Below are 6925 nucleotides of genomic sequence, written 5' to 3'. Positions count from 1 at the left end.
TCCTTCTTGACACTTTGTGTGCCCTTTCAATTTGAAAACCCATATATTCTTTCAAAAAATTTTGTGATAGCAAAACATATGTGATTCTTTATTTACACATTATAATGTGTAAATTATATATTATATACATTATATATAACAAGATCTAGCAGCAAGTCTAATAACTACCATAATTTCAAGGTTATGATGAGCTTACACAATATCCTAAGATATGAAAATATCTGTGATTTCTATTGGTGACAGAGTCACACTGTTAATGCATTGAAAACTGATACATTCTTTTTTTTTAAACTTTTTACTTTATTTTGGAGCATAGTTGATTAACAATGTTGTGTTAGTTTCAGGTGTACAACAAAGCGATTCAGTTATACATATACATGTATCTATAATTTTTCAAATTCTTTTCCCAATTAGGTTGTTACAGAATACTGAGCAGAGTTCCCTGTGCTGTACAGTAGGTCCTTGTTGGTTATCCATTTTAAATATAGCCGTGGGTACACGGCTAGAATGAGATGAGAGGAGGGGAGAAAGGAGGGGAGAATGAGAGGAGGGGGAGAAAGGAGGGGAGAATGAGAGATGGGAGAATGAGAGGAGGGGGAGAAAGGAGGGGAGAATGAGAGGAGGGGAGAAAGGAGGAGAAAGAGGAAGAGGGAGAGGGAGGGAGGGAGGGAGTGGAGGGATGTGGGGAGAGCCAGCCTTCATCCGTGCACACCCATCACATGCAGACCGGGTGCAGCAGCAGCGGTGGCAGGCTCATGGCTGGCAGTGATTGGTCACGTTCTTCCGGCCGAGGAATATTCTGGTTTTCTTTCTTGGTCTCTTCACCTGTGTCTGTTAAGTTTAGAAGCTGAGGCACGGGGCATGGGCTCTTGGATTGGCCCCGGTCTGTCAGACTTGGATCCGTCCTCTCTGCGCAGGGGCTCTTATCTCTGTGCTCACCCCTTCCACCCGCCTTACTCCCCATTTTGTGCTGTTGAATGTACATTTGAACTGGAGACATGCAGGCATGTTAAAGTTTGAGAAGCACTGCTCTACAGAACTCCTGTTCCCCCCCGATGCTCTCAGAATAATTTGTTTCTCACCTTCAATGGTAGAGTGCAAATTCCTTAAGGATAGGCTTCTTGACTAATTCACCCTCAGGGCTGGAGCACCTAGCACAGTGCTTTTTGTTTTTGTTTGTGTACAGAGCTGCTCATAAATATATTTGAATAAATGACTTTTCCTGTGGGTGTGAATTTGATCCTTAGCTACAAGGTGCACACACACTCTCTTTCTTCCTACTCCTGCCAGTGCTCCCATCTCTCAGATAAGGGACCTCACATGATATGATTGTCATATCACTTAAATTGCCCCCGAATCTTACACTGTTAAGAAAGTCTCACGGACAGGAGTCATTTCAGGCGTTCCTGTTGTTTCAAGAAAAGGCAATTTGGATGCTTCAAACTCCACTCTTCTAGAACACATTGCTTCCCAGAGGTCCTCTGTGTGGCCAAGGCTTTGGTTTCATCTGCGCTCACATACACATTCTTCTTGGAACTTCCATCACCATGGTTACTGGCACGCGGCAGCTTCCCTTAAATCCCGAGGATTCCTTTGATCATTTTTTTTTCTGATAATGTGTAGAAATTGGAAGAAATTTAAAGACACCCTGTCACTCGGCCCTGTTCATTCTCCTCACTGTGGCAGAGACTTTCACCTTTAGAAAAATTGTAACCTTTCTGGGAAATGGTCAAGTTGAACAATTTTGAGAATTAGCAAATCTTAGGAGGCTTCTAGAAGTAGAGTGTGGTCAGAAGAATAATGTCCTTCCCCAAAGTCTTAACTAGTCTAGATCCTAATCCCCACCCCCCAGACAAGTGAGTACGTTCCTTTATGTGGCAGATGTGATTGAGGACCTTGAGGTGGGGAGATGGCCCTGGGTTATCCCAGTGGAGCCAAGGGGATCACACGAATCCTTAAAAGCAGAGAACATTTCTGGCTGCAGAGAACCAGAGAGATGGCAGTGTGAGAACTTGACCTGCTAAGAATGGGGAAGAATTGTTTCTTCTTTAGTTGTGGAGAATTGTCTCTCCCAACACAAAATACATGCTAGTATTCCCATCTCACAAACAAGACATTTGGGGCAAAAGAAAGTCAAACAACTTGTCCAAGGGCACAAGAGGTAGTAAAGCCTCAAATTTATATATATATTCAGAAACCCATGATCTTCCTACCATATGCTGCTGTCTACTGGGAAGGCTGTTGGCAAAATAATTACACACATTGCTTTTTACTATGAATCAATAAGATAACAAATGCAAACTTGATATTAAAAAATTTACCAGGAGGTAGTGGGATTTCTGATGGACATGTAGAGATACTTATTCAACCGTTCATTTATAACTTTTAGTACAAACCTTCTCTGTATCTACTCTGTGGTAGGAATAGGTGCAGAGCATGAAGAGAAAGGGGGAGAAAAAGTTTAGAAAGGAACATGCTGGTAGGGGGATGCTTCCATGCCCCTTAGCACAATGGTGTTCTAAATCTCCAAAGTCAAGATTTGAGAGTCTGGACAACTTTGACATCCAGAAGCGTTGCTTTTCCTGAACCTCTAATCGCTTTAAATTGAAAGTCACTTCAGTCTCTTCCTTGTAACCTCTCTGGATCTTTGGTTTCATTGAAGTATAATCTGGGCAGCTTCTGTGGAAATTTATCATTGCATTAAGCAAGAAGATACATTTTGATTCAGAAAAAACCTTCATCTCTTATTTAAGGTCCAAAAGCTAAAAGACATTTGGAGTAAATTTTTTTTTTTTTGAAAGTGCCTTTCCTTTATTTTTTATTTTTTTCACAAATTAAGTCCAAGACTAAAAATGCAAGACCCAGAGACCAGGTGTGTCACACCAAGACCACCATTGCAGTGGGTACTTCTCAGATACTTCATCTTCCAGCTCAGCCCTCCAGCGGATCCAATTTTGTTTGACAAGTGTAATCTTTTCAACAACAGGGCCATTCAGATTCACTTCATTTATTCCCAAGCTCTTCAGAGAGCATCTCTGCTTGACTGCCTCAAGGATCTCTCTGCTGGTGACGGCTCTTCTGTGGACGTAGAGGGACAGTCTAACCACCTCTAGGCTAACCCGTTCCAGCCACCAAATCCTCCAGAGCTCCCAGTGCATCCAAGATCCAGGAGCACCCACTGAAGTCCGGGTGGGTTTGCTTTAGGATTTTCCCCATGCAACTAGCATATGCCTCCTTCTTCTTCTTCCTCCTCTTCTTCCCAAAGGCAGAGCTGGCCCGCTCATCCTTCTCTTTCGCTGGGGTATAAATTGTGGGCTTCTTAGGGAATCGTAGACCATGTAAGCAAATGAAGTGCATGTGGAAGACTTGTCTTTACTCTTCTAGCTCAGAGCGCTGGCCGTCTGGAGTAAATTTTAATGTGATTCGTCGGAAAGATTCTTTCAGTTTGAACTCTCTCCTAGTGTAAAAGGACGAACTCATTAAGTTCTCAAAGGTCTCCAGGAAGACGGTGACAATTGAGTGCTACATTGTGGCACTTCGTGTTTCTGATAAACATTGAGAATGAAAACATGTTTGACCCTTTTGACATCACTTACCTAAACACAACACTTAACCAAAACAATTATGTTTGTTGACCTTGGAGCAGAGAAACTCTCAGCTTCCAGAAAGCTTAGGGAAGCTATTGTTCAAGTGTAAGCCTCTCCACCTGCCCTCTGCCCGTCTCTTCTGTTGAGCTGATCTTTGGATTTTACAGCCCTTTGGGATTAACCCCTAGAGATCTTTGTCTGGAGTCAAGTCTACCCTGAAAGTTGGAAAGTGATTAATATGCTTGCGTGTCTCTGCACATATGAACGTCTGGAAGGACGTTTATGCACCAGACGTGGACCGTGCTTGTCCCTGGGCCACAGGATCACAGGCCGTTCTTGCATCTTCACCCGAGGGGGTTACCTGGCGTGGAGAAGGAGGGCTTCTCTCCTTGCCACTGGCTTTCCCTGTGCCTCGCCCTTGCCTTGTTGCCTCCTTTGCTCCTGCAGATAGCAGCTACGTACCTCTTCTTAGTGCTGGTGGGTAGGGCATGGGGGTGAGAGGAGGGGAAGTTGGGCACGCAGAGGGAACTGGTGGGGGGTATCCTGGGGTGGACAATTTCCCTCCTGCCTCTTTGGGCATTTGTGGCAGAAGGGTTCTTGGTCCCGTTGGTCTGCTGGGCCTTTCTGTTCATTCATTCAACAATCGTTGACTGAGTGATGTTACTTGCCAGGCACTTCCTAGGCCCCGGGGATCTAGCAGTCAACAAAGCAGATTTCCTTCTTTCATGGTGTTTACATTCTAGTAGACACTTCAAAGAAGAAAATAAAAAAACTAAAATATATATGTCAGGTCATGATAAGTGAAGAAAAAGACACTGGAATAGGGACTTTCCTGGAGGTCCAGTGGTTAAGACTTTCCGCTTCCATTGCAGGGGGGTGTGCTTCGATCCCTTGTCGGGGAACTAAGATCCCACGTGCTGCACACAGTGCAGCCAAAAAAATAAAAAATAAAAGGACTAAAGTAGAAAGAGAGTGAAGGGAAATGAAGGGGAAGGGAGCTCCTTTTTATCGGTTAAGAAGAAGGCGTCCCTGAGAAGATGATAATATTTGAGTAGAGACCTGGAGGAGGAGTGGGTGGGGCAGAGGGACATGCACGCAGGTCCTGCGGTGTGGACGGCCTCCAGCTTTGCCAGGAACAGGAGATGGGTCAGTGTAGCTGGGCAGCGTGAGTGAGCTGGGGTGCAGAGAGGATGGGGGCCGGGGGGCCCTGAGCCATGGAGAGCCTTGCAGGCCACTGTGGGGTGGCCTGAACTTGAGTGACACGGGAGCCACTGGGGAATTTTGACCAGGGAGGTGACTTGATACGATGTATTTTAAAAGAATCATTGCTGAGTGGGAAGACGTGGAGTTCATGTCTCCCCACAACTAGGGCATCTGCTGGACGCTGGTGGGGGACCCCGGCACCCAAGGAGATGGGAAGAACCCCCAAGCAAACCGGTAGGATGTGGGGGGACTGAAGGGGGAGCAGAAATGGATGCCAGACAGGACCGGCGCCCTGAGGGGTGGCTGAGAGGGGGGAGGGGTTCCCACACCTGGAGGGACCCTGGGGGCTCGGATCTGGGGGGAGCACGCCCAGCATTTCCCCTGCCCAGTTGGCTGGGGAAGTCTGCCTGGCTCTCATGCCGGGTCCTACACCCTCAGAGGCCTACAAACTCCAGTGTCAGAAGCCTCAGGCCAAACAACCAGTAAGACAAGAACACAATCCCACTCATAAAAAAAAAAAGAAAAAAAAATGAGACAGCAAAAAAATATGTCACAGTTGAAGGAGCAAAATAAAAACCTACAAGACCAGATAAATGAAGAGGAAATAGGCAATCTACCTGAAAAAGAATTCAGAGTAATGATAATAAAGATGATCCAGAATCTCGGAAATAGAATGGAGGCACGGATTGAGAAAATACAAGAAATGTTTAACAAAGACCTAGAAGAACTAAAGAACAAACAAACAGAGTTGAACAACACAATAACTGAAATTAAAAATACACTAGAAGGGGGGCTTCCCTGGTGGCGCAGTGGTTGAGAATCTGCCTGCCAATGCAGGGGACACGGGTTTGAGCCCTGGTCTGGGAAGATCCCACATGCCGCAGAGCAACTAGACCCATGAGCCACAATTACTGAGCCTGCGCATCTGGAGCCTGTGCTCCGCAACAAGAGAGGCCGCAATGGCGAGAGGCCCGCGCACTGCGGTGAAGAGTGGCCCCCACTTGCCACAACTGGAGAAAGCCCTCGCACAGAAACGAAGACCCAACACAGCCATAAATAAATAAATAAAAAATTAAAAAAAAATACACTAGAAGGAATCAGAAACAGAATAACAGGCAGAAGAACGAATAAGTGAGCTGGAAGACAAAATGGTGGAAATAACTGCTGAGGAACAGAATAAAGAAAAAAGAATGAAAAGAATTGAAGACAATCTCAGAGACCTCTGGGACAACACTAAACGCACCAACATTTGAATTATAGGGGTCCCAGAAGAAGAAGAGAAAAAGAAAGGGACTGAGAAAATATTTGAAGAGATTGTAGTGGAAAACTTTCTTAACATGGGAAAGGAAATAGTCACCCAAGTCCAGGAAGCACAGAGTCCCATACAGGATAAACCCTAGGAGAAACACACCAAGACACATTTTAATCAAACTAACAAAAATTAAATTCAAAGAAAAAATATTAAAAACAGCAAGGGAAAAACAAAAAATAACATACAAAGGAATCTCCATAAAGTTATCAGCTGATTTTTCAGTGGAAACTCTGTAGGCCAGAAGGCAGTGGCAGGATATACTTAAAGTGATGAGAGAGAGAAACCTACAACCAAGATTACTCTACCCAGCAAGGATCTCATTCAGATTTGACGGAGAAAGCAAAAGCTTTTCAGACAAGCAAAAGCTAAGAGAATTCAACACCACCAAACCAGCTTTACAACAAATACTAAAGAAACTTCTCTAGGTGAGAAACACAGGAGAAGAAAAAGACCCACAAAAACAAATCCAAAACAATTAAGAAAATGGTAATAGGAACATACATATCAATAATAACCTTGAATGTAAACGGACTAAATGCCCCAACCAAAGACACAGACTGGCTGAATGGATACAAAAGACCCATATATATGCTGTCTACAAGAGATCCACTTCAGACCTAGGGACACATACAGACTGAAAGGGAGGGGATGGAAAAAGATACTCCATGCAAATGGAAATCAAAAGACAGCTGGAGTAGCAATACTCGAATCAGATAAAATAGACTTTAAAATAAAGACTGTTACAAGAGATAAGGAAGGACACTACATAATGATCAAGGGATCAACCATAGAAGAAGATATAACAATTATAAATGTTTATGCG

At 44.3% G+C, this 6925-nt stretch overlaps 1 pseudogene; it reads right to left on the bottom strand.

The window, feature by feature from the left end:
• Positions 1 to 715: 715 nt before the first annotated feature.
• LOC130708125 (histone H2A.N-like) lies at positions 716 to 3357 on the bottom strand (annotated as a pseudogene).
• Positions 3358 to 6925: the final 3568 nt, after the last annotated feature.

The sequence above is a fragment of the Balaenoptera acutorostrata genome, chromosome 4 (genome assembly GCF_949987535.1).
Source record: "Balaenoptera acutorostrata chromosome 4, mBalAcu1.1, whole genome shotgun sequence".
Classification (NCBI taxonomy): Eukaryota; Metazoa; Chordata; class Mammalia; order Artiodactyla; family Balaenopteridae; genus Balaenoptera; species Balaenoptera acutorostrata.
Note: the sequence above shows the minus strand (reverse complement) of the source record. Positions and strands in the feature narration are given on the sequence as shown.